Source organism: Papilio machaon, chromosome 7, assembly GCF_912999745.1.
Source record: "Papilio machaon chromosome 7, ilPapMach1.1, whole genome shotgun sequence".
NCBI classification, from domain to species: Eukaryota; Metazoa; Arthropoda; class Insecta; order Lepidoptera; family Papilionidae; genus Papilio; species Papilio machaon.
In genome coordinates, this window is record NC_059992.1 from 3,246,796 (window position 1) to 3,260,703 (window position 13,908).

A 13,908-nucleotide genomic window follows, 5' to 3' on the forward strand; every position below is an offset into this window, starting at 1 on the left:
ACAATATTACTGTGCATTATCGCCGACCAATTTATGACTCACTAGCTTCAGTTCACGACAATGTACGTGCGGAAATAAAACATAAATAAAAAGTTATTGAGTATCCTATGTGCTCTTCCAGACTGTTCTACAGCTGTCCCAAACATCAAGATCCGTTGAGCCGTTCCAGATTTTTACCATATCATACCATATAAAGTAAATAATAGTTTTTACCGGTAAATCATAGGATTAACGGAAGCTCTACCTTTTACAAAAACATATATCTTACTAATATTATAAGCGAAAGTTTAAATGGATTGATGGATGGATGGATGTCTGTTTTAATGTATCTCCGGAACGGTTCAAAGGATTTTGATGTAGAACACACTCTGGAAGAACGTTTTTTCAAATTCCACGCAGACGGAGTCGCGGGTGACAGCTAGTATAACACAAAGCGATCGTAACAAACTTCCTTTAATTTCAAGAACTTATGAAGCAAGCTTAACGAAGAAGCCAAGCAAATGTAAGTAGTTGCGTTTTCTTACTTTAAACCAATATTCAATTAATACTTTCGTATTGACGTTTTATTAAATTGTATCAAAACGTTGTTTGAAATTTATCATGATTAATGGTAGTTTATTATAACGCATTAACTTAGTTATGTCATATTTATATTTAGTTACAAGTTAGGATACATCCTAATCATCAAAACTCATGACATAGGAAAAAATCCGATGACGTTAACGTACTAATTACTATTATGCGTTATTACGTAGGTAGTACGTAATAGTATCACGTCTTATTATAATTGCAAATTAAATTTCGGCAGCGAGACCTAATGATAGGTATAAACTTTATTGCTTTGATATGTAACGTTTAACTAGTAATTTATTTAAAAACAAAACAAGTTTGCTACGAATTAAACCTTGAGCTTCAAAATCAGGGTTTAGGTTCCAAGTAGTATTGATGGAATGTACGCACCTAAATGTATGTATAAATGTATGAAATAAGCTCCTATGAGATGTAAAAAAAGGGAGCGACCTCATCGGTACGGTCTGTATTAACCTTATACTGAAGATTGCTTATCTCTCCTGCGATAAACCAAAACTTTAGGACAGTATTCATATTTGCCCCCAACAGCTTAACGACTTCTTGAGAGATCTGGCCATTCTGGCGGGCGTTGCAAGACTATCCTTGTACCGCCAGTGCAACTTTATTCATGCACCCGCAAAGCTCATTTGCCGAAAGTCAAATCAAGTTTGAATTTAAGAAGTGATTTTCTAAATGGCAATTGAAAATAAAAATAATTAAATTAAAAATAAACAGACGATTCTAACACTTTTTTTTCGCTGAAGTTAAATTTTAATTGTCAGATTATTTTATAATGCGGCTACGCTGACATATACTTCCAAATATATCTATAAACGATACCTGTGAAAAAATTACTCTTTTCGTCGTTACGTAAAGCCAAGCCATTGTTAAAGTCATAGAGTTAAGGATTAATGAAACGAGTCGAAGTATACATGTACATATGCGTATACGCATATAGTCATTCAAAAGTTGTTTTTTTTACTGTGTATATAATTTTAATTCATCACCTATTCTAATAATTAATAAGAAACTCATCATATTTGGATTTACTAAAGTTTATAACATATTTCTTGAGAATTTAATATCGACATATTATTTATGATTCAATGTGTATTTATATGAATATATGAGAGTTATGATAAAGTGGTTTTACAGGTTCTTTAGCATATTGATATCAATAAATAAATCGATTAAAAATGTGTGAAATCCGCTTACTCGAAACTGTTTTCAAAAAATCATAATAAAGGTTGCTTCGCATTTCTACCGAGTTTTCAAGATTTTTTTTATTAAGTTAATAATGAGAGTAAAAAGCTGTAAGGATCGGTCAGTATTTAATTTTTAAATGAAAAAACGGTGAAGGCTGATTACTTACTGAAGGCAATATGCGGTTAATAGTAGGATTAGAAGCCTTAATAGTTATTAATTTTAAATCCAATAAGTTCAACTGGCTGTAAGCATTTTTAATTTTTTTATTTGTTTTAATGGCTATAGATCTCTAAGCATCAAAGTCTAAGCATTTATAGAATAATGGACATTCTTGATTCAAATTAAAAGGTTTGCGGGAGTTTACTTCTGATGAAATTATTTGTCTGTGCACTTGCATCATCTCAGTTGATATATAAAACATCATAATATATCTATATTGTTAACATAACGTTAAACGGAGGCACAGAATATACAAAATATTAAAAAAAAAATCATATCGCTTTACCCAGTAAATAGATTGCTTTGGAACAATAAAATCCCACTTAAATACTAGAAGTAATTAGTTCTGAGTACCGTTAGTACAATAAACTGAATGCCTCTTCAAACATTACATAGAAAAGTGATTGTGCAACGATTTTAATTAACATTATAGCTCTCGGCTGTGTGGTTTTTACAGCGATTAGAAAAATTATACGAGACTAAGAGGATTAGAAAATTACCCGAAAGAAGTAGAAATTTTCAAATATGCGTTTGTTTCTGAAATAAGACACCACTGTCTAATCGTAGCAAAAAACCTAACAAAAGGAATTTAAAATTAAGCTTCCAACAAGATTATTCTACCAACAGAAAATGCAGCATTTAACAGGCTATGGATTAGTTAATTGTTGTTAAGTGCACTCCACGTTCTGATACAAAACTTCAACTTTTTTATGATGAGATTAAAGATTTGAAGCGTAGAAAATGTTTGGTTATTTTTAACGTATGTAATATATATATATGATCGTCGATTTATCACGTTATGAGGCGTACCTTGGGTTGCTGCACATAGTCAATAAATTATTTAACTTTAGATGCGATGGTAGTTAAAAAAATCTTTATAAAAACGCTACACTATTATTATATTCTTTACTTTAATGACCACAATGTGAAGACATGCTGTGGTAAGTTAATACGTGCATAGTTTTAGTCTGAAATTGGTCATGTGTTTAATGCGGATAAATAAACCAGTTGTGCTACTAGTTTGGAATTTAATAACACCGACGCTTAGAATAGAGGTAATAAATTCTTATCACATCTAATCTATGTACGTATAAAACGTGTTAATCAAGAATTCATTAAAAAAGTTAAATATCATTTGAGAGTCGTTAATGTCATCTCTTTAAACTTATTTGAAGATCTATATTGTTATAATTTTGATTAAAAATATATTACAGATTTTCTGTAGAGAAAAGAGACAATGTTTGAGATAGTTTTTCTTTTATAAAAAGTTAGTTCACTATGATTCCCAATTATCCGGATCGTTCAGGCATCGATTGATGCATGTTTTATGTGACCTCGTTTTGTTTTATTTATACATTTTGATATAAACTTGATTGACATATTAGTAATAGTATGTATTTTTACATTAACTTTATATTCGTAGTTATAGTTTGACACTGCAAAGCAAATCATACACGTTTACGTATTTATATAATTTTGTCTTTCTTCTTTTGCAAAAAAAATTAATTTTGTGGCAAAGGTTATTGAAGATTTTATAAAACTTATGGAATTTAGTAGCGATGTGTTGTAGACTTTTATTACATAGTTTTTTATGCACAATAATGATATTATATTAGTTTTCGCCATATAGTGAGGGTCAAAAATCCTATTTTATGAAGAGGAACGATTCCATTATTTGTTTGCTTTGGTTAAGCACCGAAACGACTGAACCGATTTAAAAAAAAAATTTTTTGGGAAGCCACATTATCCCCGGGTGACATAGGCTATATTCATTTCTAGATTTTTTAATTCCGCACTGACAAAGTAGTAAATATTTTGTTGTTTCAAGCACGCGAACATAATTTTTTTTTTAATTATTTTGTCAATTTTGTATAATTTCAGTAAACAAAAATTTGAAAGGATTGCCGTAAATGTACTTGCGGAATAATCCTGGTCAGTAAAAATGCAGTAAGTAATAAAACTAAGCCGCTATAAAACTTAAGAAAGCTGGAACTAGTGTAGAAACTACTGAAGCAAATTGAGATAAACTTTTTCTTTTAAAACAGTCTCTCCTATGTTTGTTCTTACTTAGTTCATGAATATCTTAAAAAGTCCGCAGTTGTAATAAGTTTTGATTTATGTACTTTAAAATGAACTGTTTAATTTTACAATAACCTTGCAAAGAACTTTGCTTATTTGTTTTTTTTTTTCGGACAGATGAAGAAGTAATAGACAAAACTAAGGCAAACAATTATAATTAAAAAACTATTTACTACGATATACTGGTGATTCATAAGAAATAATAATGTATAATATCAATTGAAAGATTAAACTATCAAATTCCAAACATCACGCTGTGTAATTTTTAGTTACTTTAAAAGGGAAAAATGTAGGGTTGTCTATGGTGAAAAAATTTAAGCTTTGGTTTGGAGCAATATAATAGTTACATCTGAATCTGAACATCAACCATAGACATGTAATTTATGAATTTTAGAAGGTAACCAGAAATGTTTGGATAAAGTTTAATAATACGTTACCTTTGCCCATCCTCCTTTGTTACAGGCGTGGGAGCTTTGGTGTAGTTTTGTTGTATTGAATATCTTGTTAAATGATAATAAAAATTACCTTTATCTTTACAGACTTTTCCAAAGAACTAATTAAACGAACAAAGCTACAATATGATATTACGTTGTAAATAAGCCATGTTTGTGCGAAGAACAAAATTTGTGATCACAATAAAGTTTCTTGACCCCATGTTGTTGACCCTTGTATGCCCTGTGCCTCAAATATCGTTTCATTTGGCGAATTTATGTTTATTAGAACTCCGTGGAATAATCTGAAGGACGGTTTGGCCATGTTTTTGTCATACCAACAAATTGGATTAAAACTTTGCAAAGTCAAAAGCACTTAAAAATTTGCAATGAATTAAAATGTTCAATTATTATTTCTAAGTATTCAAGACCAAAGCGAGATTTTCCACTGCCGAAACTTCTGCACAAAACGTACAGTTCTCTCTGTTTTTTCAAATGGAGTGAGAGTGATAACATATATGTTATACCTATAGACGTAATGTTTCATACATCTTAACTTTGTACGGTATAGAGTATAGACCTTCAAGGATATCTGACCCGGTGGACATGTCGCAGTCATCTGGTTGAATCTGCTATTTGATTGTATGACTAGCGCGTTCATTGAATGACGACATTTAGCATTTTTGACAGCTAGTAGGTAATAAATCTATAGATGACACTGTGTTTTATGCAGTTTATTTATAATCATTTTACTTACAAATGAATTTTATAATTAAATTAAAAAGAAATGTTATAACCCTGTTCACAGAATTTGCGTGGTATACATTCAATTGATTGACGCACAAGAAAAATACAAATAAAGGTCTAGATTGCCTCGTGTCGTATTAAGAAAAATAAGTGCTTCCAACGATAACATTGAACCCAGTCGGTTAACAGCGAATGTCTTTAATGAACTGTATTCTTATAAGTACAAGCTACACTAATTTCTTTTGTATTCATCTTTACTTACGTGATATTATGATGAGTTATCGTCATATTGAAAAATTTGCCATTTATTATAATGCCCAGATATTGTTGTATATTAACAATATAAACATATATTTAGACTCTGTTAAAACAATCAATTCGCTTGAACATTATAATTAATGCCCCTCACTTGTTGAGCCATTTTCAAAATTTATCTAATACTAGCTTTCCTGGTTCTAAGCTACCTGCCCACCAATTTTATGTCGAATCGATTCAGCCGTTCTTGAGTTATAAATAGTGTAACTAACACGACTTTCTTTTATATATATAGATAAAATTCTCGTGTCACAGTTTTCGTTGCCATACTCCTCCGAAACGGCTTGACCGATTCTCATGAAATTTTGTGAGCATATTCAGTAGGTCTGAGAATCGGCCAACATCTATTTTTCATTTTTTTTTTAACTGCGCGCGGACGGAGGCGACAGCTAGTATTCTATAATAATTCAGAGATGGCGCAAGTATGGCAGCAGTAGCGTGCACTTTTTTCGGAGGCCAAAACCGACTTTGGGTTGTAGAGAGCGGTCAGTCAGGTCAGAGTAACTAAATAAAACTGACTAGCTTTTTTATTTCTCTATCTTTAGTTAATCTTTAACTAAAGTATTTGGCGTTAATTATATGTTCATACGTAATCATCTCCCTGTCCCACTTACGTAGGGTCGGTGCACCAGGTTACCGTCCTCCCAAACAATTTGTCTGCCTTCATCTCCATTGTTACCTTCTTGATCATGTCACCTTTCACGTAATCCATCCATCTTTTCCTGGGCCTATCCATATGTTCATTCGTTTTACCTATCATGTCTAATATAACGTACCTAACATAGTTAAGTATTGTACGAAGGCTACATAATATGTTTGGATATAATTTGAGCTGCAGTTATAATGTGGTGTATAAAAAAAGTTGTTTCTACTATACATTGTGATGTTTGGACTACTTTTTATAATGTCCAACTATGCTTTTTTTATGGAAGATACAAATGTGGTTAGTATTTAATATTAACTAACTCATAGTAACTTCCGAAACAATTTCCGATTTTGACAGGACTTTAACGGGAATGTAGCTGTAGTAGATGCGATCAAATTCAAAATATGCTAACGATTTTGTCAATGATAGCCAGGATATGACCTGTCATAGTAATGTCCTGACATTGACTAACATTGTAAGAGGAAATTTGATTTGTTTTTTTGTCAGAGTTTAAATTTTTCGCATGTAAAATTAGTCCTACTAATATTATAAATGCGAATGTTTGGTTGTATGAATATGTATGTTATATATAGTTGTATGAATATATATATAGTATGGTTGGATGAATGTTTGTTAGAATGTAACTCAAGAACGGATGCATGGATCTTATTGAAATTTGGCATAGATGTAGAACATAGCCTGGAAGAACACAGGCTACTAAGTTTATTAATTCCAGCCGCAGGGAGTCGCGGGCGACAGCGAGTATATTTGGTATAAATATGAAAATGTTATACCTTAAATTATTGCATTGTCTTTTTTGTTTATACTGTTAAACATAAAATATAATCCCATGAGAAAATCACACGTTTTGTCTTAAATATATTTTAGTAGGAGGTAATTATAAAACCATTTTATTTATAACCAATGAATATGATTATTTATTTATTATTAACTTTATTTTAATATTTCTATAATTACAGTATATTTCCATTCCTTTTTAGATATATCTGCATATCAAATTATCGAGGAACATTTAGCTATTGTTATATATTTTGTAATTGATGTTAATTTATGTATGCTACACATTTAAATCTAACATAAATAAAGCATAAGATAAGGAAATCATTGTTACATTTTGATTATTCTTTAAACTTATACGAAATAAACAGCAAAATATCTAAGTATATTTTAGTTAAAAGTAAATTTGTTTTTTTTTTTTTCATTAAAAACAATAAGTGTTATTTTTCCTTCGAGACGTCGGTGAAAAGAACTGGATTATTTTACTTCCTTTCTAATTAGTAGGTTATTGTTTCCCTTCTATAGCATGTTATTGAGTTCGACTAATAGTAAGGCTAATTATAGTATCCTTGGCTGTACAGATTAAAAAAAAACTTTATATTTTGTCTGTTCATCTTGACTAATCCTCAACATAACTGCACTGTAACGCACTGGTGTTGACAGTTTATCATTTCTTCGTCTGACAACCTTGTAAAAGTTATATGATTGTGAATATTTCTTATTTTATTTGGCACATAACTTAGTATATGATAACATTTCGCCATCCAAGCATGTTCGATTAGTCAAAAAAGAAGAGCCGTGTTATATTTTTTTCAGGCAAGACTGTCAGTTACATCAGTGTACAGGCGCGTAAATTGGACTTTTTCTGTTGGAAAGTCAAGTTGGTGACATAAACGAAGTCGTTATCAGTGGTATTAAATAGATTTTTAGTTTAAAACTTATGGATTTTTTATTGTATTACACGATGTCGAATATAACTGAGATTGTATAAATTATCAGAGAAGTTATTACCCGACTAAAATGAATCTTAATGGCTCTTTCAACATGTTATGTACCTATAATACGACAATGTAATAAATTACAGAATTACGAAAAGAGATAAAGAGAAAGGTATTGTTTAAAATATTTATCGGAAATGTGAAAATACTTTTAGTAGATTTTGATACTTTTCCGTTGTTAATTCGTATTAGTAGACATAAAGCCATGACCGAAACATACGGTGACTTCTGAAGTGGAAATTAATTACCAGTTCGAATTATATTACATCTTTATTACCAGCGTGCCCCAGGCTTTAGGATTTGTTAGATTTACAAATTTATAAGGCGTTTTACGGTTGAAATATTTTATTAAACATTAATGGAATTGACTTCTTTGTAAGTTCACTGTTGAGAGATAACAAAATTTTAGAAATAATGTCGTATAGTAGCGAAAAATATTTAAATCCAAGTTAAATAAGTAGTTAAATAAACAAGAGTATGTCACATTAAATCCAAAGTTATTAATTGAAGAAGTTAGATGTATGGTTGTTCTCATACTTTCATAACCATAACTTTAAGCTGTCGCCGAAGTAATTACCGTCTTTTACTTAGGCCGTTTCACAAATTCTTTCATTACGTTTCTCGGATCCATAAGAATTCAGATTGTTATTACGCACGAATTTGTAAGGGGTGAACAGGGATAAAAATCAGGGGAAAAGTTTGTGTCGATTGACACTGACGTTTTGAGATAGTTGTATCGAAAAAAACGTTAACTTTAAGTTATTTAGCTTGCCTTCTTGCTTTCAGGCTGTTGCTTCGTATTGTATGAAATACGCTACCTATGTATATGTCAAAAAAACCATTTGCTTTTAAGATATAGTACGAGAAAAGGGAATTGAAACAGTAGCTATTACAAAGACTGCAAGGTGATAGGAATGTTCAAATATTCCTAATAACGCACCGAACACGATAATTGTTGTAAACTGAGATTTTTCAGATCTAGATGTAGAAAGAAATCTAACGCATTAACTAACTCGATTATTGTAGGCTGAGATATCGAAATTACTTCAGGCAATAATCATTAAAAATATTGGATATAAGAAAAAGAGCAATCGACAACAGAACGTTATCTAATGGTGAAATACATCAATATTAACTGATTATTTTATTTTACATATCATATGTACGAACCTGCCATTGGTTGGTTATAAAACTTAAAATTTGAAATGTAAATTATCACTAACTTGCTGATGGCCCAAAGTTTATTAGGTAATAATCTATAAATAGATAACTTTAATAAAATGTTACCATGGATGTATGGAGATGTTATCAAAATTTCTATAGCGCCTGACCGGATCTTGATAATATTTTGAACAGAGATAGATTGCAGCCTGGAATAGAGAATAGGATACTCGTCTCACTCCAGCCTTCGGAAGAGAAGGTTACTTTTCCTTTACTAAATCCTCGTTAAGTTGTGTGTGAAATAAAGCTTGTGTAAAAAGGGTTTCTTTTTTTTTAAAAACCCAAACTCATTCTTCCGTATAACAGAACGTATTCACAGGCGACATTTAGTATAACACGAACGAAAAATATACTAAATAAAGTATTTTATCATAAGTAGTAAATTATCATAATAATATAAAATTTCATTACCCCTAAATATTATGATAGTGCCAAAAACCATAAACACCACCTTTATATACTATCTGCTCTATAAATTATCCATAGATTCTAAGTGGACTCAGTGATGGCAGTAATCAGATGATGAAAGATAAAAAAGAAAGATAAAAGCTTGCGTTGAAGTTCGAAGTACTAATGAAATAGACTCACTCATTTAGATTTTTAGAATTATTGAAAGATAATTTAGGTAAATTCATTTTAGCTGGAGCCTAGAGCTTAAACATTTTAATTTAAGTCAAAACTAAATATGTTCATATGAACACGAATGTGTGTATCACGAATGTATGAGAAACTATCTTAACAAAGTCGAAGAGCTAATTGCTATTTATGCATATTATAGAGTTAATTTGATGATCACAAAAAATTACCTATTTTAGGTTGTAGTATACTGATAACAATGATGTTTTTCAATACATTTTCAAAGCAACGGTGCTCGCTTATTGCAAAAAATGTTTCGCTCGAAAATATGAAGTTACTCATTATTTAAAAGTATACATGATTACTGTTATGTTTCTTTTAATTGTCAAAATGTAGATACTGGTTTATAACTCCATGCTAAATGTTACAGAGGTGAATCTTTCGCGTTTATTTAAAACAAAAATGTCCGATTCTCTAAAATAAATTCGAGTTTATGTAAAAGATACAAAAGCATATATAATGATATGTAAGTATATGTATGTAATCTATATGTATATCTTAAGAAATGAATAAATATAAATAACTTTGAACCTTATCTTAATTATAAGGACAGAATTTTTATTCAAATTTTAATTTGCTTTTAAAATAAAATCTTGGCGATTTCATTTTTCGTTGTGGAACTGAATTACATTGTAATCTATAGTTTTTACTATAATTAAAACTGATTTTCCGACTTTTATTTTAACTGGGTAACACTTTTAGTCTTATTCGATCTATAAATCTATTCAGCCTTTGGTTGTTCACGTTTGGACGTCACTCTGGTTGCTACAGTGTTCGGTCAATTAACCTTACCTAATGAAACTCCCACAATTTTGACTAAAACATCAGTCATACGGGATTATTAGGCAAACGAAAATTCAAGGGGTACATTTGAATTTTGGCACGGACCAAGAAAGACTTGAAGATGACGCGCATGAACATATTTTATGATAAAACTGCAACATATTTCAGGTTGTATTATCATGACCTGGAAAAAATCTTCAGAGAAAGATTCCTCTTATTCAAAAAATTATAAGATTTGCTAGTTAGAATACGTTTACATAATCCATTACAGCAGGTAAATCAATGTCTTTCCAAACATTACTTCTGATTTTATAACCGATTTTTTATTCTGTTTCAAAAAAGCCAAACATAGTAAACAAATTCATAAGTAAGTGATGTAGTATATACTCTAAATTAATTAGAAAGATAAGATGATGCCATAGCACGACTAACTGGAATAACTTCACTTTTTCTTAATTCATTAAATATTTTCCATTAACATTCCAATAATCTTGTTAAAAGCGGGATCGATCTTCAAATGTCCTGAGCGTCTTAATTGAATCGACCGCTCTACAACATGAAAAAATTTGGTTTGACCCAACAACATTCATTTAATAATGCAAACATTTAATTTGAAGAATAACATTGATTTTTTATGACCAACAATTATTGACAGGCAAAGGAGAATTTCAACCTCAAATTGTTGGATTTGAACTCGAGCAACACAATAATAAAGTGATACTATTTGTTCATAACCTCAAACGTGAACCGTCTTGCTTTTTACAGAATTTTAAAATAAATAAAGGGACAAAGGTAAATTACATTTTTGATAAAGGAATTACGAAAATTTTATTGTTGTTGATATAAGTTATAGAAAGTTATACACTTTTCTAAACATTTTGGACTTTACTGCTTGGGCTAACCCAAATCGAAAGTTACTTCTTGCAGGCCCTTTGTTTTGTAATATATCATCAAGTGGCTGGTATTTTAGAATAACATAATATTTGGAAGCAACAATCGATACCTAAAACATCAATAGAACACAGTTTTTTCTTTCGTTCTAAACTTCAAGTAGTACAATGGTAATGAAAAGTTTATTATTATATCTAAGCACCCACATTAATTGCAAAATATTGGACGGAATACAATTGAAGTACAATTTTGTTACACGAGAGACAAAAAGCTATCACGTAGGTAGGGGAAAACCTACATACATAAACACACATAATTAATATTGAAGAAAATATTGTTTGCGTTCTTGTGCCTACTTCTAATATATATTCTATTTGTTATCTCCAGTTTTTATACTTAAATCTTTATCTTATTTACATTATAATAATTTTACTAAGCTTAGCCTAAGAAATTTATATAGTTCCATGCTTAATTATACCACTAAAGAAGTATATTAAGCAGGTATATTAGAGTAAATTTGAAAGTAGCACTGGTTACGGTGAAATTGAGAAGCACGTTAGCAAGGTACTGACGAATTAAGCAGAGAAGTGATGATCACATAAACAAGTAAGTAAAGATTGAATGTGGATAGCTGCAAAGGTAGAAAAAGACCAAAGAAAGTAAGAAAGAATGATTTGTGTAAAATTGGATATAAGAATGGGCGTGAATTCAAATACGATTACTGATAGAGATGTATGGTAGAGCAGTAGATATTTTGCCGACGCTCCGTAGGGACAAGGGTAGGTGATGAATTAATTGTACTTTAATTGTTTTTTAAATAATTTTCTATATCTAAATAATGCAATCACACAGGTTGATATAATTCCGCGGTATGTATACGTTGACATTGACCGCTGCGACGCGCGGTGTGACTGAGGACGGCGTAGGCTTCCGCTGCTCGATTTCAGTAGTGAATCGGCAGCGTCACGATATTATCGTACCGGGCCGTTCAGCGACAAACCTCACTATTCGTAATATAAACGATAAACTCGAAGTATGACCGTAAAAAGTTATATTAATGTGTTGTGTACAGTGAATTTCTGACATATTTGTTTCGTTTTGTCATTCTGATTGTGGTATTTGTTTTATTTTTTGGATGTTCTGTAAACGGTACGTATGAATCTTAATTTTCCATTTTTTTAATGTTTATCGGTTTAAAAATATTATTGTACTTAGTTTAGATCATTTTATATTTTATTCCCGTGCATTAAAAATGTTTATCCGATTTTTTATTAAATACACTGTTTTTCGTTCCAAATTAAAATTCTACGATTATATTTGCGTACATAAAAATTGATTACAATGTGATAAAAATTGATTGTAACGAGTAATTATTACATTTATGTGCTCCTCAGATTTATCTCGTTTTTTTAAATTATACCGTTTACTTGATTTTAAATTTAATTATGTTCACTAAGCATAATTTTAATAAATACAATTGTATAAATTTTAATTCTTTATTTTATAAATAAATGAAAGAATTAAAAAATAATGTTACATGAATGCTGCTTTATAAAAAACAAATCATTTTTTTAATCTTTATCTTATAAAAAAAAAACAAATATTATTGAACTCTATACTTTTAACCAACCCGGCTACATTCCTTAAGGTTCTTGATAATAATAGTTACATCGTGGCAGTTACAAAAGAGTTCCAGAATAAATTCATAAACGGGAAACTGACCATTAGCCTAAGTTGTTTTAAATCACATGTTAAATCCTATTAGGATAAAGGTTTAAATATTTTTTACTCTATTGAGTACACTGAGTACTATTAAGTGCACATAACTAAAGTCCGTTACGCATCTTCAGTTTTAACTGCACCGTTTTAATTTAACATTCGAATTACATAGTTAAATAGTACATGTGTAGAAAAAAATGATAATTTTACAATTTTACATTATAAAAGTTGTAGAGTATCAACTGTCGTTATTTTTTTTTTAATTTGACTAAAAATTAAAATTAAATAAAAAAATCTACTGTACAATTACAACTGAAGGCGTATAGCGGCCTTTTATGTGTGTAAGCTTTAAATATATAGAATTACTAGCTGTCGCCTGCGACTTTGTCCGTGCGGAATTGATTAAAAAAACTTATTTAGTAGTCTATGTGTTCTTCCAAACTATGTTCTACATGTATGCCAAATTTAATCGAGATCGGTAGTGCCGTTCTGGAGATACCTTGTAACATCAATCCATCCATCCAATCGCATTTATTAGTAGTATTGATTACAATTTGGAAGATATTTCCGATGTTTTACTCGTGATATTTTCTTTGATGTATATTTTAACTTAGTTTCTCAAATCTTTAGGATTTTACAGATTAGTTGT